The 22,768-nt window shown below is 40.7% G+C and overlaps 1 protein-coding gene and 1 pseudogene across 6 annotated transcripts in view; one reads left to right on the top strand and one right to left on the bottom strand.

Moving 5' to 3' along the window:
- Window positions 1-22,768, top strand: part of Dip2c (DIP2 acetate--CoA ligase C (putative)) — a 404,339-nt gene that overhangs the window by 105,254 nt on the left and 276,317 nt on the right. The window lies entirely within an intron of this gene.
- On the bottom strand, window positions 6,204-9,339 carry LOC110307660 (eukaryotic translation initiation factor 4E transporter-like; annotated as a pseudogene).

Raw genomic sequence — 22,768 nt, 5'->3', positions numbered from 1 at the left:
TGTAGCAATTGCTAGTACATCTTGTCTTTTTGTGACTATAGACTTATACAGTCAGTCATTTTTCCAGCTCAAATATAGTTAAATGTCAGTGCTTCAGAAACTGTACAATCATGTTATCAGAGTTGTGATGCCTGAAGCCAAGTAAGATGGTGATTCTTGGTTGTATAGAGTTGCCTATTGTAGGATTATTAAAAGCACCTGTTTCTTCCCCCTTTATATTATTTCTCCACTTATTTACCCTTCCCCTTTCCTACTTCTCTTCCCTTCTTTCTGGCCATTGTGAGGTGAACAGTTCTATGATGCCCTCTGAAAGCCTTCTCAACAATGCTGTCTTACCCCAGCCCCATAGCAGTGAATCGAGTGACGAAGGGTTGAAACCCCTAAAACCATGACCCAGAATAAATCATCTGAGTTTTTCTTCTTAGGTATTTTGTCACCATGCTCTAGACCTGGATAACACAAGGGAATTCATTTGGCATCTTTCACTTTCATTCTCTGTCATTGAATTCTGAATGAATCACGCAAAGCTAGAGAGGGAGAGGGCGAGAGAATGACTCTGAAGTCAGAAGCAGGAGTGGAAACCTTCATTCCACGTTTTCCCTGGTGGAAGCAGGATCAACTGTTTTCTTGCTGTTTATCAGGTCACACATCCAAGGTGAAGCACACTACCTTTGATTTTCTTTTTTGGTAAGAGTGGTGTGTTCTCATTTTCTACTTGGTGTTGTGTGGCTGAGTGGGAGTGGGAAGGGGCTGGTACCTCTGCCATGTGTCTTGTCTGGTTGCAATGTGACCCACAGAGACCCACTCTGGAGCTTTGGCCACCTCCCATTTCCATGACTTGTTCTGAACTGACAACCCACATCTTATGGAAGAGGACAGCTTCGAGACAGGGAAACATTTGATTCAGGCTTTCTACTTCCACTGGATGTTTGAGCCGTTATTCAGCTTTGGCAATTACAGACACAGCCTTTGTGTATGGCACAACACTCCCTCCCACCAAAGCTCTGCATTGCTTTTAGAGGTTCAGTAATGTGACTTAACTTATCTTCAACGTAAAATGTATTAAAATTTAATGTTCAAATTGATGGGTATATGTTATGGTATTTGATTTTTCTTGGTTGATCCCCTCCCAAGAGATAAGATGTTTTAAGGGAGAAAGCTTAGATGACCCTCCACACGCCCCCCCCCCTCCATTCCTAAGGATCAAAGTGAATTTTGAAAGCTCTTCTATGTGTAATAAAATAATCAGGAAAGCATTATTTTAGCTAGGCTGTCAAAGTGGAATGCTTGTGACTCTCACACAGTCTTTGATGGGCATGGTCAATGCTAATGCTGGTTTTGCTCCCTTGAGAAATGTGGAGTGTATAGAGGTTGGGAATGATAGACAGCTCTTGCCTTCTCCCTACCTCAGTTCCCCTAGTCCTGTAGTTCTGCCATCTTTAATTCTTTGTCCACAGCTCCTGTCGGGAGGTTTGTGATGCCTCTTAGTCCTCCTGGTTCTGTCTTTAGCCTTTGGGTTGTGGCTGCGATGGCTTGTTACCTAGACTGGTGCTCTAGGCTACAGGATTTCTGTTTGTGTATGTGTGCACGTGTGTGTACACGTGCTGGTGTATATAGCCTTAGGAGCTGACTCATGTGAAAAGGAACCAAAAAATGGTTCCTGTTTTTTGCCCTGGAGCCCATGGAGCTTCAGATCTGATCCTGTAATGTCACCTTTTTTTTTTTTTTTTTTTTCCTGAGAAACTTTAAAGTTATCAAAACTAGAACTTTGACATATGCTAGCCATTTTTATGTGGAGTAAATTTACTAAGACTTAAACACTGCTTGGTGTGGGCTGTTTTTATTGTTGAAATAGGATAGGAACGTGTGACTGCGTAGGAGCTATAGGCAGGCAAAAGTGCAAAGAACTAGCCCAAAGTCCTGTGGTAGAATATAGTTAATTTCCCCAAATGCTCAATAATTGCTCTCTAGTCCTAGATTAGTGGCCTCACAGTTCAGCTTTGGCAGGGGAATGAATGTAGGAAACAGTTGGGACGAGGTGGAAATTAAGAGAGATCATGGGTCAAAAAGGAGCTTCATAATCCACAAAAGTATAATCAAAGCTTAAACTAAAAAAATCACACACTTGGCATTATATGTACCAAATCTTGATGTATGCTTAGGTAATAGAATGTTCAGTAAATAAGCAGTCTGCATTTATTTCAGAAATAGCAAATGTTTGTATTATTTTATTTAGTCACAAAGAATATTAAATAGTGACTTGGCCAAATAACGTGTTACAGCACAAAGCACCTGGAAGTAAAAAAATGCTTATCCCGCAAGGCTGTATGCTACAGTGCACAGTGCACTATGAATAATGTATCCTCAGCATGTCTGTCAGTGCTCCTGAAGTCCTTAAGGAGATGAATGGGCAGTGTTGGCCAGCTACACAGTTAGTAGAACATTAAGGCTCTATGAACAGTCAATGAGAAATGGGTTGGGCCACTTGGGCATAAACTACACCATGTGGCTTCTGCTGTCAAAGTATCTCGTGACATACATTTCAAACAATCAGTCTTCCCTGCTGGGAGGAGTCTTCAAGGAAAGTATTTTTTTACTCTTTTGTAGGTGTGTTTTGTGGTCTCTGTTGGCCTATATATTCCTGCTAGTAGACTTTTAACTGGTATTGTGCAGAAGACGGAACACTGAGTGAGAAGTTGCTTATTGGGTAAAGGCATTCTAGGTGTTTCCTTTTTGCCCAGTAAACCCTCATTAATGGCATCAGCACTCCCTGCTGTGCTGGGTCAGAGGTGGTGTGGGATACAGGTGTGTTCACAGTGAGAAAGGCTACATGCTTTGTACTGTGCCAGAGCAGGAAGGACGGCACTGATCATCTTCAGAGTCTTGGAGGCCTGCTTGTTTCTTAGAGTAAAACCAGTACAGCTAGAAAAGGATAAAGTCCTCACTGACCGGACAGTGGGGACTTAAGGGACGATACATGAGAGATGAAGCAGCACTGAGTGCTCCTTCACTGAGCAGCAGTCTTTTCACAGGCACTGGGTAGCTTCCACTTGAAGGCGTCCTGTATGTTTCTGATGCCATTTGATACATATGCAGTTTTTGGCTTCTCAGATTCATTCAGGAGATACAATTTTTGGCTTAGATTTCAGTGTCCCCAAGACACACACTAAAGGAGCCCAAGGTATTTTAGTCCATGGTCATTGCCTATGGAAAGCACCTGTTTGTTCCAGCCTGGCAGATAGAAATGGTTAATTTGTTTTATTCGTTCACTACTTTTAGGAGAATGGTAACCTTCTCTTGTTGTTTGTACTTACTAACTAATCAGCGGTATAGCAAGGCAGTAACAGGAGAACTTTTCAATTAAAAAGAAAAAGTCCCTTTGCAACCTTTTTAAATCAGAGCAAAACAAATCCTAGCTGTGTCTTATTCTGTCTGGTATTGTTCTAGAACCTTGGGGGATGTAAAGGCAAGCAGTACTGTGTTGTGAATGCCATTTCCCAAATTGGGTCAGTATTAGAATTCTTAAATTGGCAATAGCTGTTGACAGCAGGACTTACAGTTTTTCAAATATCCTGTAATAGAAGACAACAAAAAGTCAAAATGGGCCTTCTTTTAAGGCCTGAATTATGTCAGCCTGTTTGATGGTGACAGACAAGAGCTAAAGAAGAGTTGGAGCTGTATTTCAAGTTTCAGGGTATGCTGGCAAGAGTCTCTCTCTTAGAGCCTCAGTTTACTTATGCATAAGATGAAGATGTTGAAAGGAGACCATGCCTGTGAGGTACTGAGCCAGATCTACTTGGATACTAAATCTTAAAACCTTGAGTTGCTGTCGCAGCCACAGTCCCCAAACCATCCTTGAGATTTGGAAGTACTTGACAGAGAATTAGAAAGATTATATTTATTAGATGAAAAATGTACATTTTAGGGATGAGGTTATACCTTAATGGTAGAGCACTTGCCTAACCCTAGGACCAGTTCTTACTGCCAGCAAGTAAATTAAATAAGTAAAATAATGCATATCATAAGGGTTTTGTTTCACCCATGAAACAGCAAAAGGTGCTTATATAGAAAATTTTTTCAAAAATGTTATTCCTTGAAACAAGACTTAAAGATATTAAATCTTGGGAAAACTCAAAAAAAATTATTTTAACCCTACCCCCAAAAGAGTGTGTGTGTGTGTGTGTGTGTGTGCTTGTTAGTGTGAGTGGTGCATGTTTATGAAGCTGTGTGGAGGAGAGAAAAAGTAAGGAAGAGAAACTGGCTTATTTTTCTTTCTTAGAAGGTTAGATCCTGGATCATGAAAGCCTAACATGATAGCTGAGGCAGGTCACCCACCATGCATTTTGTGAGGACCTTTTCTAGGGTCCTCAATGCTTTTATCTGTAGACAGCCCTTTGTTTCTAGCTTTGGCAGACAAATACTCCCCCCTCCCCCAACCTAATCTGGAATATAAAAGTAAGACATGTCCACTAATGATTCTGAGTTGCCTAGAGTAGTAAGTACAGCTCATGAATATTTAAGTAGATTATCCAGGGGTAGTGTGCTGGTATTTAGAGTGAATCTTCCCCATTAATCATGGTACAGAATCAATTCAGTGATCAGTTAGGATGACTTGAGGACTGTGCTCTGGTTGTATAAGTTGCTGCAATAATCTGCTGCAACCCCTTGACCTTGTGTTTAGAGTCCTTCATTTGCATACATTCATTGGTATTTGATGGCATTGATATGCTCACTTGTTTCTGGTTTTATGCATGACTTCTGGTAGACACACTAAGATGAATTTGACTAGGCATACTTGCTGCAGAAATGGAAAAGTAGGGAACTTTTACCATACATTTGGGTGAAATAATTGCTCAGAGCATTCTGAGGGTAGAAGATATTAAAGCATGTTTCATAGTGATATCCTCTGTGAATGTTGGGTACCAGCAAGACACAAATGGCTGTGACTCACACACTCAGGATGCAGAAACAAATGTAATGAAACTATAACCTGTTAGACTGCTTGGTAAAACTTCTTTGAGATGGATACCAGTTTTGTTTTTATTACTTACACAAGTACTTTAAAAAGTGGTACATGTTGGGTGTGGTGGTGCATGCCTTTAATCCTAGCCTAGAGAAAGAGAGAGATCTGAGTTTGAGCCCAGCCTGCTCTACTGAACTAATGAAACAAATTTATTTCTTTCTTTTACCTTTTTTCTTTTGAGACTTCCTCTTCGATTGGAGAGATGACTAGCCATTAAAGGCTATGCTCACAACCAAAAATATTAGAGAATGCCTCTCTATGTATTCTTGGCTATCTTAGGATTAAAGACCTGTGCCACCATGTCCACCTTGAAACAATTTTTTTTTCTGTAAGCTTAAAAAAACCTTAGGAATAATAATTATGCTTTCACTCTACTGCTTCAAGTCTACTCTAATAATTTTAATAATTATTAAGTAGTTTAAACAATATTTAATAATTATTAAAAGTATTGCTAGTTTTTCTGTGTACTTGCATATAATTGAACTTTAAATTCTGAGAAACATGGTTTAGTTCCTCTGCCTTCCTTCCCTACCTTGCTTTCATCCTTTCACTTTCTTCTTTCTTCACATATATAGGTCTTGCTTTTAGCCTAAGCTGGCTTCTAACTTAATGGAAGTCTTCCTGTCTAAGTCTCTCAGGTGAAACACCATGCCTGGTTCTTTCTCATCCTTTTTTTTTTTTAATTGTTCACACATGTGGCATATAAACACGTGGTTTTAATAAACAAAGTCCCAGATATACAAGTGAAAAAAATCCAAACAGTTGACACAGGCCTAACTGATAGTTACTTTATGTACAGCTGTATGTATAAGTTCAAAAAAAGCTATCGTTATTTGTATGTGCAAAAGTTTATACACAGGTCTGTACATAAGGGTCTATACATTTGTTATTTTTTCAGAATCCTTAAGTGTTACCTCTAGAAGATACCAACACTTTATTCACATATTTTATAAAAGACTTCCAGGACTACAATCTTGTGTCCCTTGTATATGAAGCATGTAGGCTTATTCGATTATTTAATAGTCTTCTGTCATAATATAGATCATGGTAGGTAAGTGGATCCCCTAAACATCTTCACACAGTGTGCTCCAATGTAAAAGACCATTACAAAGATGGGGAATGAAACTCAAGACCAGGGTGCCACCACAGGTCCAGGTATGAGTGAGCCAGCCTGCCCTCTTCACTGTCTATATTCCAGTTCATCTACACTGGTGACTTTGGTGGGCATGGAGAGCAGAGGCTGCTGTAGCACATCTGAGCCAAACCATTTGGCAAGGCCCACAGGGGAGCTGCTCCTTTGGCTGGTAGGATGCTTCAGCAGGGAGTGCATGTGTGGAAGGCCCCACTAGCTGGGTACATTCTGAGGAGTCTGATCGCTGATAGCTGCTGCCTGGGAACTAAAGTGTGGAAGATGCAGAACTGAGCGCTGTAGCTGCTGCTGCATCACTGCCAAATGCAGAGAGGTCCCAGGACGAGGGTTTAGGAGAGGGTGATTAGCAGCAGAGACCAAAGGGTACAAGGACTAACTCAGGAGTGGGCCAGATAGCCCCTTTAAAGGAGCCATGTCTATCCTAGGAGGAAGCACACCAGCTTTAGCAAATTTGGAAGATGCTCTGGATGTACCCCTTGGGCTATCAACCTTTGGACTAATCCTGGGTGAATCTGGTGTGCAGGTCGAACAATAGGAACATGAGGGACTAGGGGAACTTGGTGGGTAGGGCGGAGAGAAGGTGTTCCTGGGACTGGGGATGCCAAGGTAGGTGTTTTCCTCCCAGCTACTTTAGGTCAATAATCTTGTTCTTTGGTGTAATGGTTGGTCTGGGAGAGTGGGGTGGAGCATGAAAACCGCTGTAATGTTGAAAGCTTAGGATTTGTCATAGGGGAAGAGTCTTGATAGGTACTGGTTATGGAATCGGATGACAGCAGGTTTTTTTCTCTCTCTCTCCCGTGTGTGTGTTTGTGTGTGTGTGTGTGTGTGTGTGTGTGTGTTTCGAGACAGGGTTTCTCTGTATAGCCCTGGCTGTCCTGGAACTCAGTCTGTAGACCAGGCTGGCCTTGAACTCAGAAATCCACCTGCCTCTGCCTCCCAAGTGCTGGGATCAAAGGTGTGCACCACCACTGCCTGACTGCCAGCAGGTTCTCTTTGCTGGCCTTCTGAGTATCCTCTTTACCATCACCAGGAACCACTGTTCTAGGTGCTGTTTCCTCCTCGCTTTTCTCTCTGCTTTCATACATCTTCTGGATCACTAGAGTAGGGGTGAAGGAAGGAGAAAACATGCTTGTGATGGAGGCAGCAGGAGCTGGGGAAGAGGAATTTCCTTTGTGCATGGGTGCTGGTGACTTTGACATTCTCTGCTGCCTGTTTCTGAACCCATCTCTGGTTCTGTCCACTTGTGGTTTGTTAAAACCGGCTAGTAGGCTAGTAGAAGGGTGCTGTCTGTACTGCATGTGGTAGGGCTAGCCCCTCCAAAGCAGCTTGTTGCAATTCTAGCTGGCTCCTCTGGGTTGTGACAGGACTCCTAGGCTTGTGCATGTCTTAGAATGGATCTCCAAATAGTTGCTGGGGTCCAGATGGGAAACCAATTGGTGATGGTATCCTTGGATGAAGGTAGTTTGCTGAGACTGCTTGAGTTTAAAACACCTGTGACATTGGAGGAGAGGTTGTTCTTTGGCTCAATAAAGATGCAGTAGGCTCCAAGCTCCCCATAAGGCCACTGAGAAGATTGGAAGAAGCAGGTCTCTGAACCGGTTGACCCAGAAGTTCCTTAGGATGTCAGAAGTTCTTTAGGATGTTTTTAGAAACAGGCTGGCCTAGAATCTCAGGAGGGACCAACAAGTGGCTTTCAAGGTTTCGACTGACTTTGGGCTGGGTAGGCAAAGTCCCACTTGCCTTCGTGGTGTTCACTAGTTTGTTGAATGCAGTCATATTCCCATCTCTCTTGAGCTGTTGATTGCTAGTCACAGCACTCAGGGTCTCCTCTAAATGTTCACCCATGAAGGAAGTTGAATTCTTCATTTGCTGGTCTACCTTCAAGCCCTGCAGCCTTGCTTCTACCTCTTCCATTGAAAGTACAACTCCTGAATGTGAGCTCTCCTTAAGCTTTTCTTTATTTGTAGAAAGACTAGAAAGAAGAGGTTTTAAATCTACTTTGGCTTTCTGTAGCATTTCTAAAATGTCCACTCTATTTTCAGCACGGTCTACTGATGGTATAGGAACAAAATAATTCCCCGAGTTCTGGCCAGGAGAGAGGACGACTTGCTCCAAACCTGCCAGTCTCTCAAGTTTTTCATGGAATGTAGATCCAAGGCTGCTGGATCTGCTCCCTGAGCGGCTTGGGTTAGAGAACCACCTACTAAAGCGGCTGGCAGAGACTGATCCTTCCCCCAGAACATCTTCTATTATCGAAGCCAAACATGGCACCTTATCAAGGTTAAAGAATTCATTAAAGTCAAATTCTCCTGGGGACTACTCAGGTAGGATGACATTCCTTGGAACTTCCTGATCAGCAGAAGGCTCCTGGGTCAGAATGTCTTCCACCCTGTCCTCTTCCACCCCTCCATTGCTCCATCACCTTGTTCTTTTTCTCCCTTTGTGATCCTTTTCTAGAATCTTATTATCAGCTCTGTTTCAGACTGACTGGTAGGTCCAGCTGAAAACCATTCTGGTTCTTCCTCAGTGTATGAATCGTTTCTTCTATGCTCACCAAAGACATGTTTACTATCTCCAAACTCCCTCCTGAAATGCTTGTCCTTGTAGTCCCTCTCTCTGTCTCCATCTCTCAAGTTGTGCAGGTTCTTATCACTAAGACAGTGGTCCTTTTCAAATGCCCAGGCAGAAATTATCCTTCCACTGCCAATCCTTCGTCTACCAAGTAGGCGAAGCCCATCACTGTCTTTCTCCAATGGACTGCCAGAGTGTAGGGAGCTAAGAGCAGCTGTCTCACCGCAGCCACCTCCAAAGCTTCGTCTCTGGATTGAGAACATCTAAGTCATCTTCTTTCACTCACTCTTGTGGGTTTGCTATTTTGTATACCAGAAAAAGTAGATCTGATTCTGTCTCTTTCTTCAGACTTTCCACTGGTGAGCTCTGTCCCAAGGCTGGGTAGAGAGGCATGCCACTTCTCAGGGTCCCAGACACAATCACTGTCATATTTTTTTTCGGAGAGGCATGATGGCCTCTGTTTGGAGTATGGACGTTCTTTTATATCCAAGAGCTCTTCTTTCATATAGCGATGGAGGGATTTGGAGGTGGGCAGTTTCTTCAGGTCAAGGAAAGTATCTCCATTTTCTGTTTCATCCACACTTCTCTTCTTCATGGCTTCTTGGTATATATATATATTTACACCTTTAATTATCTTTAATACAAAGGGAAACCAAAATAGTCGCTGCCACCCACGAGAATTGGCCTGGCAGTGGTGGTGGTGGTGAAGTTTCCTGGAATAGAGGTAGGACTGGTTGGGCTGCTGGAAAGTGCCTGTCACTTGTGAACGGATGGCACCAGCTATTCTACTCCTATTACCCTGGTGTAAGGGGCTGGGAAAGTGAGCGCAACTCTCTCAGCCGGCCACACTTGTGGCCACTGGCCATCTCTGGGAAACTCTGCTCCTTAAACGAACCCCTAGTCCCTCACCCAGACCCCGGGTTAGAGGCTCCTCTGGAAGTAGGGCAGGGACTGTACTTACGGAGGGAGGCGGGCCACAGGCCGCCCACATGCCTCGCCTCTGCTCCCCACCTCCTGCGCGCCCTGCGGCCCATGCCTGCGCTTCTGGGGCAGCCTTGCACTCTGGCCAGGGCCCCACCCTTGCTCTGACCGCCTGCGGCCAGCGTCCCTGCGCCTCTGCCACTGCATCCCCTGGTGCCCGCTCCAATGTCAAATTGTGTCTCTTCTTTTTTGATAGAAGATAATGTTTTATGGTTAAAGGGGCACATATCCAATAGATCTCATATCGCTTACTGCTTTCTCCTCCAGGGGAGAATCTTGTGACATGGGTGGAGGGAATTTCAAACCCATGGAAATCATTTCCAGTCTTAAACAAGCTTAAGTGAGTCAAGGAGAGACTAACAGGCACCTAGTGAAAACTTGAGTGATCAGTTTGCCTGGAAGACACAGCTCCCCTGGGTGTTAGGTGTTGGCCTGATGCTGATGGGATGAGGAAGTGGAACGAGGAAGTGCAGAAGCTGTTGAGTAGATAGTTTCTAGGCTGGTGTGCCAGTTATTTTTCTGTTGCTGAGGTGATATATCATAGGGAAAGCAATTTATAAAAAGTGTTTAATTTGGCTTAAGGTTTCAAAAGGTTAGAGTCCATAATGGGGTTCAGAGGCAGTGACTAAAAAGCTGAGAGCTCATGTCTTGATCTACAGTCATAAGGATGAGAATGCACATGTAAATGAAAACTGGGAATAGCACAAGTCTTTTGAAACCTCAAAGCCTTCCCTCAACACCTCCTCCAACAAGGCTACGCCTCTAATTTTTCCCAATCAGTCCCAGCAAATGGGGACTAAATATTGAACTATATGAGCCTATGGGGTCATTCTTATCCAGACCACCACAGCTAGTGTGCATGCCTATGTGTGTGTAATGCTTGTCTTATCCCTGTGTTTCAACATATGTGTGCTTGAGTGTTTCTAGAGGACTCTCCCATGCTTGCTGTAACATTGACCAGCAAATGAACAAAAAAGCTGAATCTTGTTAAATAAAATTACCCCAATATTGGTGTCTTATAGTAAACCCATCTTGTCTATATCTATGCTGCTTACAAAAAGGATAGTAGTCATGCAACTGTGGTGACTGGAGATGCAAAGAGTGCCACGGGTGTGTTCTTTGTCAGCCTGTGGTGTATTTGAGGGTCTGGAATGCAAGCATTCGTATGCACATGTGAGCAGGTGGGTGCTTGTGCATATGTGCATCTATATGCAAGAGTCCTTCTGCATATTGGCTGAGACATTGAAGCCACCACAGAGAGAGAGGTGACTCTTTAGCCATTTGAAGATGAAGAAGGGTTCAGGTGGATGCAGCCTTTGCCTTGTGAGTGCACTGATGATTCTGGGGTCGATTGTACTTCTTTGTGCAAATGCATGGGGAGGAAATGCTGAGTTACCAACTTGTGGCGGGGTGGAGGGGTGGTCTCTAAATGAATGTATTATTCTTCAACCTTCTAAGAGTCGCTCTGCCTGACACCCACCCCACCCCCACCCCCATAGTTTTAAAAGCAAAGCCCAACTTTACATTGCTGTCTGATTAGTACTCTCTGCTTATTCCACCGAAAGAAAAACTGGTTAGGTTGCAGGCTTGGAGATTATTTGGAACCTGTCATATGACAGGTAGAGATGTTCCTGATCACCCTAAACATTTCAAAAAGGGAACACATTAATGTAATTTTTTTCTTTTAGAGATGATCATAACTGTCCTATCTTGTTTTCTGTCTGAATAGTTGATCTTGGTTGGTAACTAGGTGGGTGTATAGTTGACGGGAAGAATCTGAAAGCAGGTACAGTACCAATAATAACCACTATGGGTGGTGTGGCAACATATCTTTCTCATTTACTGAGATATGCTAGGCAGTAGCCAACCCAGGCCTGGTATCCTAGACTTTATCCCAAAGCAGCTTCATATTGCTTGTCCTCTCAATGCTGTGCTCTTGTCTTAGAGCAGGAAAAACTAAACTGTGTAGCTTTTGCAGAAGCTCAGCTATCTGTGGATGTGAGTGTGGGCCTTGTAGATGTGTGTGTTGTATGTTTGTGCGCTCTCTCTCTCTCTCTCTCTCTCCTCTCTCTCTCTCTCCCTCTCTCTCTCTCTCTCTCTCTCTCTCTCTCTCTCTCTCTTGCTCACACACACATACACACACACTCACTCACTTGTTACCATGATGTCTTGAAAACTCAGAGTATTGTGCTGGCAGCGTTTTTGTAATTATTGTGGTGATGATATAGTAGGAGTGAGTTCATTTACCAAGGGGCTGATTGTGGATCAGCAGTGAGCTGTTTTCCATACATGTACCCAGCATCTTGTATGGAGAAGCCCATAGAAATAGATGTTACCCTCATTTGCTTACTTATAAAGTGAGGTTAGGGAGAAACTTACAAACCAGTCAAAGACCACCCAATAAAGCAGTGGACCAGCTAGGTCTCATCCATGCCTCTTTTGCTGTCTACTACATGCTTTTGAGCCACAGTCCTGTCTAACTTCCTGTGAAGTTGTGTGTACACTAAAATTCAAGTGTTTGAAACCACTGGTAAATTTACCATTTAAGGGGCTATTACTGTAAGTAAATCTTTATTTTAAAAGTATCATTTTTAAAGTAACGTTATACGGAATAAATTGCCTTTCATTTCTTTAAGTACTGAATAAGCACTTGGCAGTAATTTATTCTTGTAAACTTTTCCTTTGTTCTCCCTCAGTAGATACTGTGGAAATACTTGTAATGGTAATAATGAAGCCCTTTTCCTTTCACTTGGAGTACTTGCCTGTAAATTGACCCTGCAACCCCATACCGTTGAAACCAGATTCCCTAATTAACCTTAACATGAGTGATCAGAGAAATCATTAATTAATGCATGCGATTACATTCTTGGCACATGGATACTGTTCTAAGTAAGAGGAAGTTGTTTAACTTGTTTTAATATGAATGAGAGTGATTAGCTTTATCCAAGGTCAGGTGAGTCACTGGGAAGAAGATGGTATTTGTAAGGCTAAGATGAGCACAGCCACAAGATTTTTCTGGTTTAAAACAAAAGGTGTTGAGATGATGAGGATGGATGGAGTATAAACAAAAGGGCCTGAGTCATAAAAGAGGATATAAAGCCCCTCCCCTCCTTCCAACCCTGTGTGTGTGTGTGTGTGTGTGTGTGTGTGTGTGTGGTGTGCGATTGAAAGTATGTATTAGGACTCTCTAGGAATAAAGAGTGATAAAATGAGAAAAATTACACACACACACACATACACCCCATAAGATGTATTAGAGTGATTTATAGGTTGTCATCCAGCTAAATCCAACAATGCCTGCCAATAGATAAGAAAGGGCAGAACATCTGGTGGTAGTTCAGTCCACAAAGATGGGATATCCTGGCTGGCTTTCAGTGTTGGAATCCTAAAGAAGTAGGTTCTAGCTGGGCAGTGGTGGTGCACGTCTTTAATCCGAGTACTTGGGAGGCAGAGGCAGGCAGATTTTTGAGTTTGAGGCCAGCCTGGTCTACAGAGTGAGTTCCAGGACAGCCTGGGCTACACAGAGAAACCCTGTCTTGAAAAACCAAAACCAACAAAACAATAACAACAAAAAAGTAGGTTCTAATACTAGTAAAGGAATGCTCTGGTAATAGATGAGCTTGGCAGAGTGTGAGGGCCAGGAGGAAAGGGCAAAGCTTTTTTCTTCCATGTGCTTTTGTGTAGACTGCCACCAAAAGATGTGGCCCAGATTTATGGTGGGTCTTCTTACTTCAAATGATACAATCAAGAAAATCCTTCACAGGCATGTCCAGATGCTTGGGTTTTAGTTGATTCCACATGCTGTCAATTAGGACTGCTGAGATTAGCTCTCACCGGTGCAAAGCTCACGCCTCCCTGGCTTTAGAATGGTCATTCTAACTGTACAGATGTTCACTAAGATGTGTAGTTTGTCACTTGGAAAATGTTTGAGTGTCTACTTTAATCTAGCTTTGTGTATTTTATTTGTGAACTTGTTCCAACAAAGTGATTAAATTTAATAAAGGAATGAAACAGTGATTTAGCAAAAAAAAAAAAAAATTTAGGAGGAGGATTTTGACTCGTTGTTACAAAAATAACTCATTTATTTAATGTAAATATTAAATCACTTCTTCATAATTGTGATCTTTGGAACTGGCAAAGTTTGTGTTTTGCCTCTCCTGAAGTCCTGGCTGTGGTGTCTCCTTAGGAAGCTGTTTTGGTTCTTCTTTCCCTCTCTGCAGGGTACTTCTCTCCCGGGGTTTTACTTACCCCTAACATGTAACAAAGGATGATTTTCTTCCCATGGCAGATGGTTTCCTGATAACACAAGGAGCTTGATGACTGGACTGGCTAGCATACAGTTTTTCAAGACTCTTTGATCACACTGTTCCTCTGGAGACGCAATGGCCGTTGTTAGTCTGGAAAGCTGATAATTAGTGTATCCCCAGAGCATGAAAAGCATTTACAGAAAACACTTTGGTTTTCATGAGGAAATAGTGTTTATAGAAGTACTTTGGCTGTAACTGTTCTTTATTGGTGGTGGTCTGAGTTCATTTAGCATGGCAAAGTTTTCTTTTAGAGGAAATATGCTTGAATATTTCTCTGTTGCATATTGGTGTGGAAATAATAGTGGCCAAATAATTTTGTAAACCATCTTGTTCCATAGTGCTGGAGTGAGAACATGGTAGGTTATACATTATTGTACATTTTACCACACAATGGAAGGCATTTATATGTATGTGGGTTTCTGTCTTTGTGTATATAGTTTGTTTTGTCACCTTGACACAAATTAGAGTTACCTGTGAGGAGGGAACCTCAATTAAGGAAAATTTTATGTCAGATTCACCTATGTGCATGCTGATGAGTTTTCTTAATTGTTGATTAATAGAGGTGGGAGCAGCCTGGGTTGTATACAGAAGGTGGCTGTGCGCAGAACGCCAGTGAGTGGCGTTCCTCCATGATTTCTATTTCAGTTCTTGCTTCAGTCTCTGCCCTGGCTTCCCTTAGTGATGGACTAGACTATAACCTGTAAGTTCCAGTAAAAACTTCCTGCCCCAGTTCGGTTTGCTCATGGTTTAGTCACAGCATCAGAAAGGAAACCAAGACTGTATTTTTAATCAGTTTTTCTGTCCATCCATCCTTCTGTCCATCCATCTATCCTATTGTTGGGAATTGAATTGAATTAAGAACCTTGAACAGCTGGGAAAGCAGTCCACTAAATTATAGTCCAAACCCTAAACTTCATTTATGAAGCAAAATTGTACTTTTTCTTAAAACCAAAACAAACCTCAAAACACTAAAAAATAAATAAATAAATAAAAATCTTACAATGTGTAAAAAGTTTTCTTACTTGAAAGTATGAAAGTATTTTCTTCCTTATGTCATTTTCAGACTAAATTATAGGAACTTATGCAGATATTACGTTTTTGGAGAGGGGGAAGATAGGATCTTGCCATGTAGCTCAGGCTGACTTTGAGCTCATTGACAGTCCTATTCTAGCTGGAACATACTGCTACTTTTAATTTAGAGTGATTATATTTTATTAAAGAGAAATTTTAGGATGCTTGAGACTTTTCTTAGGTCCTTGATGTTACTACAGAATCTGGTGTCATTTTATTAAAAACCAACATATCAGCATGTGGTTTTGTGAATAATTTCAGTTTAGAAATGTGGTGTTCTTCCTGATTTTAGTTACAGAACATCTTTCTTTAGTCACATATGTGCGTGTGTGGGTGTTCTGTGTGTTGTAGTGTGCTTTCTTCACTCCCAGATCCTTCTCTTGGTTTTTGTGGGGTACTGAAGATTGAATCCAGGTCTTAGTTTATGTTATGTATGTTCTTAACCACTGGAGATGTGGAGACTAAGTTCCTGTGCCTTATGTTATCAGTTATCTATTGTAAGACATTTTGTTCCAGCATTCAAATGAGAACATAGGATTAAATTTTTAATAGCCTTCTTTGCAGACATAAACCATGGGTTACTTAAAGGTAATTAAAAACCAGTGTAACTTGGAGTGTGTGAAAGCTTAGATATGTACATACTCTGATCTTTAAGAGCTTGCTTAAAAAATCTGAGTGGTGTAATAAATTTATGTGTATTTATTAATATGACTTAAGGTTAATATTGGGGCAGATTGCATTTTTGTTTTTTGTTTTTCTGTTTTTTTGTTTTTTGTTTTAAGAGTAAATAAGTTGGGCAGTGGTGGCACATGCCTTTAATCCCAGCATTTGGGAGGCAGAGGCAGGCAGATTTCTAAGTTTGAGGCCAGCCTGGTCTACAGAATGAGTTCCAGGACAGCCAGGATTTCACAGAGAAACCCTGTCTCAAAATAAAAACAAAAACAAACAACCCTCCCCCCAAAAAAGAGAGTAAATAATCTTGAAAAGACATGTTGATTTCCCATTAAGAAGACGAAATGAATGTTAGCTGTTCTTTCTTCTCAGGAAACCATGCCAAGGTGACTAAGGAATTTTGTTTCCTGATTCTGTTAACAGGTTGGAATCAGGTTACTTTAGCTTGTCTTATGTCCCATGAGGCTGCCATCTGAGACTTTAAAGTTACTGCTACATTATTTGAAATAGGGTTTCCTAAGCACATTAAATCTCATTTTGTTTATATATGCACACAATAAGAGACTTTTGTAATTCGTATGTAATCTCCTATTGGTTATTTAGTTTCAGATAGTAGCGAGGTTGATTTTTGCTAAAATCCTTCCTAAGAACACTTCATATAAAATCTGCAGAATCTTCATATAAAAGGACTAACTTGTTAGCTCAAATTACATATTCTTGTATGTAAATGACAAAAGGCTTTATTGCTGAGAACAAGCTTTTCTAAGGTGGATTAAAAGTTTTAACTTTGAACACAGTCAAATGTATCATACATTGATTTACTTTGAGAATAGCATCAACTTACGTGTATACTTAATGCCCACGTTTGGGAGGCTGAGGCGTGTGATTGTGAGCTTTAGGCCACCTGGGAGATGTATTTTGTAAAAGTTGAGTTGTTACTTTGAGTCCTTAACAGTCAACTGTTCATCTGCAGCATTGCTGTGGAGGGAACTGAATACTTTTATCCTTAGCATTTCAGTTGTTTGAGGTACTGAGAAGTTTCCCAATCATTGTATTGTCATAACATAGTCTCTCTACACATGTGCCTTAAAGGGCGATGAAGCACTTAATCACTTAAAAACAAAAGTGTAGGAGCACCTAACATCCAGTTGTCTTCTGCCGTCTGAACTTGAATCATTCAATTGTGCTTTATAAGTATCAAAATTTTCCCTATCATTTTTTGTTGTCGTTCATAAAAAAATCTTTATGTTGTTCACTGATTCAGGTTATCTATCCATTTAAGTCCACATTCTTTACAAATAGGTTACTTGTGAAATGGCAATGAGTGGAAACTTTTTTTAAAAAAATGTCATTAAGGCCTGTGAAGCTGGCCATTTTTATCTTGTAGTAGATGTATTAAACCCATCCTTCTAAGAGAGGCTAGCTTAAAGTGACAAGCTTTGGGGAGGTGAAAGGAGACAGCACTTATAGTTTCTCATTCACCAGCAGGCACCAGATGCCCTTGGCATCTGTAAGTCTGTTACACTGTGAAAGAGATGCATGCTGTCCTTGTTGTCATTTGTTATGTCAGATTGGAAAGAAAAGCACCCTTCCTTTGAGAATCTTCCTGTTTTTATATTTATCTTCATCTAGTTGGATTTCTCTATGGAAAAGTTGGGGACTCATAACATTTATATCCATCCACAAGGTGACTGGCCAGTTTCAGATTCATGAATTACTGAGAAAACTCTTGTCTATATTTTGTTAGGCTGATGCTCGCCCTGTGTGTAAAGTCCCAGCATTGTGCACCATGCCTTGATGCACATTTGATCTATTGGATGTTGGAAGAATAGTGGCCTTTTCCCTACCAAGTAAAAATTGAAGGAATTCTAAGTCTTTCCAATGTAATAAATAACCGAAATGAGCAGGAAAACCCCCATTGCCCAAAGCAGCAGAGTGGATTCCTTTGTCCTGTAGCCAGATGAGCTTTTCTCATCAGGAGAAGAGCCCAACTGGAAGTCTCCAGGAAAAGTCAGTTGATACTGAGAGGCAATTGACATAATCAAGGATTTTCTGGTCAACACTAGTACAGAGGTAAAAGGTGGAGGAAATATGAAACAGATCTGGTCACTAAAAACATGTTAACCTTCTTGCTGCCAGAAACCTTCTGACTTGGAAGTTACAGAGCAGGAGCCAGCATGGCTCTAAAGTTTTACATCTGGGAGAATGGTGCTGGAGTTCAGTGGCTGAGCCGGTCAAAGTTACCCTGATGTTGCTGTTCCCCTTGCCTGCTCATGTTCTGTGTTCAAAGATAGGGTCTCTGATATTGTCTTCTACCACAGACTTCCTGACAGGCTCCAGGAAAGAGGAGTGATGTATGGGCATCACACATAGCTGAGAATTTATTCTATAGTGCTCTTTTTGTAGGTTTGTATTTTTACCAATAAAGCAAATGAGTGTGTACCCTTGAACTGTATTCATAATTTTATTGGTGACCTTGAGAGAACAAAATATTCCTGGTCATGCTCTTTTTATTTGATTTAGTGCTAATTTATTTTCACACAGGAAGCAGAATTAGTTGGCTGATTGTCACACATTAATGTGTATCTCAAATCTTATTACTGCTTAGCTTGAGTAACCACCTTTATTTCGCCTTTTTTTTTTTTTTGAAATCAAATTTGATTTAGATGCATGATATTGCATCTCCAGTGATGTAGTTAAGAAGCAGGTACTACAACTCCAAATATTTCCAAGTTATAATCATCACTATTAGATTGGTATTTTAGCCACATTTGGTGATTGGAGTTAGAACTTTGTGTAAAGGTCCAGATACTAACTATACTGTGTTTTCTGAGCCTCCCTTACTTGTATGCGTTCTTTAAATGTTAAAGAACATGCTTTCCTTCTTAGTTCTCTGGATGCGCTTCAACCACTGAATGTGTCCTTCACAAAAGTTGGTGCTAGTACATTATTAGCCAGCATACCTTTGTTTTATTATTTAAAAGTCACTTAACTTCATGTTAAAAATTAAGGTTTATTTTCTGTTTGAAAGATTTTTCTTTCTGCATGACTTAAGCATATCTTCCCATATACCAAATACAGCACAGATAAGCAGTGGTGTCTTGGTTTGGGTTCCTGTGATCGCTCATAGCTGATGGAGAGCTGTAGAGAAGCTGCTAGTCCATGCGTGAATGTTGTATAGGCCAGAAACTTCATACAGATAGGCAGGTCTCTGAGACTCAGTTCTAACTTCCTCCATCCACCAAAGGAGGTGTCACCTTGTTCCCATCTGAATAGAAAAAAAAATGCTGGAAAAATAGATGTCCTTAAGAACCTGAGCTATGCTTTCACAAGGATTTCCTATTCTTAACTCTTTGAGTCCTTTCAAAAACAAATGACCAAAAGGCTACTCATTTCTGCCCCCTTCTCTGAACTGGAGAAGTTGTTTAAGGTGAGTGTATTTGAGTGACTGTTCTACCTTCTAGCACCCTCAAGGCCTTACTTTTGGTATGTGTGATGCTTTTCTCTTCTGGAAAGCAGGTGAGTTCTGCTGTGCTGAGTCCAAAACGCAAACATCCTGCTTCCGATGTTTTGGCTGCATAGAAATCTGGGGTTGTGGCATTTCAGGTTTATACCATTGTCATGTGTAGAGAACTATGGTGACTCCAGCCATCTTTACACAGAAACATCACAATTCTGTCCATCCTCATGACATTATGAATATTGTAATAGCAATGCTTGCAAGCTCGATGTCCACAACACTGGAAGTAGATTACCCAGGGTACCCTTGTATTAGTGGGAAAGTAAAGACTAGAGCCATACAACCTTCCTAATTATTGATGCTCAAGAGTTGTAAGCGAAGTAAAAAAGAACTGCCAGAAATTGACTATGAAGGAAATTTGTTTTAACTGGAGAATCAGCATTGCTGCTATTTATCTGTGGAGTTTCTTTCTTTTGTTGAAAATGTTTATTTCCAGAAGGTATCTCTCCCCTACCTCATTCATATTTACCTGATTAGGATAAGGGAGGGTTGTTGAAGCAGGTTGCTATTCGTAAACCTGAGGTTGGAAACTGAATATGAACATTTATAATACATATTTAGGTAATGTTAGTATAGTCTTTCGCAGCTCTGTGTGTATGTGTGAACATTTAGCCTCTTTCCATTTACTAAAATTTCTTTTTGTATGAAGAGATTAATTCTTCATAAACGGAGATGTCAGCTACCGAAACATTAGTACTGAGATTGCTTCTGATGTGCTTATAAAAAGGTAAAGGTGTATGTGGGGGGATATGTTTGGGTGTGTAGTCAGGTGTGGGGGAAGGAGGTGCCTCTGTGGGCCCATGTTGAGGCATCCCTTCCCCCTGAGGGACCAGATACATGATGGTATAGTATAGAAGAGTTTATTCAGGGGATAGGAAGGGGAATTAAGAGAGTAGTAGAGAAGAGAAGAGAAGAGCAGTAGAGGCCAGCTGAGAGGACAGAGCAGGAACAGGAAAGTAAGAGAGAGAGGAGGCGGGGGCAGGCAGTCACTTTTATAGTTAGTCAGGCAACAACCAGGTAACTCTGGGACGCAGCTTCGACAAAATGATAACAGCTTCTTCATCTAATATTACCTGAGGCTTGGGTCTGAGATGGGATGTAACATGGGAGAGAGCTAGCAAGATTTATTTCTTCCTCTGTGTGGCCTACTAAGTGAGTGTGGTTTTAGTTAAAAAATGTAGTAGTACAGGATTTACTTAAATTGTTCACATTTGGGGGTGCTACCTCTATCTTCAGAAACTGGTGAGATGTTGAGGGACTCTGAGCCAGCAGTGCCATGAAGAAAAGCCCAGGTTCTCTGTGTGGACAGCCCATGGAGTTGCACAGCTGGAAAAGGGCAGGAGATGATGCCATCATCCAGACCCCTCCATTCCAGCACAGCTGCTTGCTTTCTGAATGCATGAGCTTTGAAAGCTTCAAAGTGTTAAGCGAACTGTAAAAATAGCAACTGTGTTGAAGCCTAGGAGGACTTATTTTGAGTGTGCTGCTTAAAAGAAAAAGGCAACTCTGCAATAGTCAAGTGCTGGCCTCCTGCTGGCTAGTAGTTCACCGTCATAGGACATACAGTAGTGCAACCCCGCAAAGAAAGATTTGTGTGTTTATGCTGAGTTATGTCAGTGAGACACTGTTTGTAAGATTCCTGATTGGGCTTTAACTACATAAAGGTAGCTGTTAGAACTTTGTTTCATTGTGATTTTATCGAGAATACTCACATGTATACAATGAAATATGATTGTAGCCAACCCTAGAAGACCTTATTTAGTTATAAATATAATATGTCATGTACCATATATTATAGTTTCTTTTTAAATCTACTTTCAAATTTATTTATGAGCTAAAAATAAACCTTTTTATTTATAAAGTATGCAATCTCAGTTATTTACATCACATATGAGCAACATTTCAATGGTTTTCAACATCCCTTAGCACAAAAGTAGAAAGATACTTGTGAGTACAGCAAGGTCTAGCTAGCTATACTGCTTCCTAGATGACAAAATTTCTGGTGACAGTATCTACAACACCCAAAAATCAATGCAGAAATCAAAGTTCTTATCTATAAGAATAGACTGGCAGATAAAGCCCCTTTTGTATATATTGACTTTTTTTCCCCCATGATATTTGTAGAACATGATTTTTATATTTTCAACTGTTGATATTCAACAAACAGACTACTTATTTTAAGGTGTATTTTATTGTTATATCTCCTTTTTCATTTCTGATTTTATTAATTTGGATACTGTCTCTGTGCCCTCTGGTTAATCTAGATAAATATTTATCTATCTTGTTGATTTTGTCAAAGAACCAGCTCCTAGTTTTGTTCTTTGTATAGTTCTTTTGGTTTCTATTTGGTTGATTTCAACCCTGATTCCATGATTTTCTGCCATCTTCTCTTCTTGAGTGTATTTGCTTCTTTTTGTCCTAGGGCTTTCAGGTGTGCTGTCAAGCTGTGTGTAAGCTTGCTTTAGTTTCTTTTTGGAGGCACTTAGAGCTATGAATTTTCCTCTTAATAGTGCTTTCATTGTGTCCCATAAGTTTTGGTATGATGGGTCTTCGTTTTCATTAAATTTTAAAAAGACTTTAATTTCTTTATTTCTTCCTTGACCAAGTTATCATTGAGTAGGGCATTGTTCAGCTTCCATGTGTATGCGTGCTTTCCATTGTTTTTGTTGGCGTTTAAGACCAGCCTTAGTCCGTGGTGATCTGACAGGGTGCATGGAGTTATTTCAATCTTCTGGTATCTGTTGAGCCCTGTTTTGTGTATGACCAATTTTGGAGAAGGTACTGTGAGGTGCTGAGAAGAAGGTATATTCTTTTGCTTTAGTATGGAATGTTTTATAAATATGTTAGATTCATTTGGTCATAACTTCTGTTAGTTTCACAGTGTCTCTGAGAGTGGGGTGTCGAAGTCTCCCACTATTATTGTGTAGGGTGCAATGTGTGCTTTGAGCTTCAGTAAATTTTCTTTTAGGAATGTGGGTGCCTTTGCATTTGGAACATAGATGTTCAGAATTGAGAGTTCTCCTTGGTAATTTTTTCCTTTGAGTATGAAGTATCCTTCCTTACTCTTTTTTGATAATTTTAGGTTGAGAGTTGATTTTATTCGATAATAGAATGGCTACTCCAACTTGTTTCTTGGAACCAATTGCTTGGAAAATTGTTTTCCAACCATTTACTCTTGTGGTAGTGTCTGCCTTTGTCACTGAGGTACATTTCCTATATGCATATCCAGTCTGTTAGTTTGTCTTTTTTGGGGGGAATTGAGTCCATTGATGTTAAGAAATATTAAGGAAAAGTGATTGTTACTTCCTCTTATTTTTGTTATTAGAAGTGGATTCATGTTTGTGTGCCTATCTTCTTTTGGATTTGTTGAAAGATTACTTTCTTGCTTTTTCTAGGGTGTAGTTTCCCTCCTTGTGTTTTCCTCTATTATCCTTTGTAGAGCTAGATTTGTGAAAATAAATTGTGTAAATTTG

Source organism: Mus caroli, unplaced genomic scaffold, assembly GCF_978045245.1.
Source record: "Mus caroli unplaced genomic scaffold, Mus_caroli_1 scaffold_15, whole genome shotgun sequence".
Taxonomy (NCBI): domain Eukaryota; kingdom Metazoa; phylum Chordata; class Mammalia; order Rodentia; family Muridae; genus Mus; species Mus caroli.
This window is presented reverse-complemented; position numbering and strand designations above follow the sequence as displayed.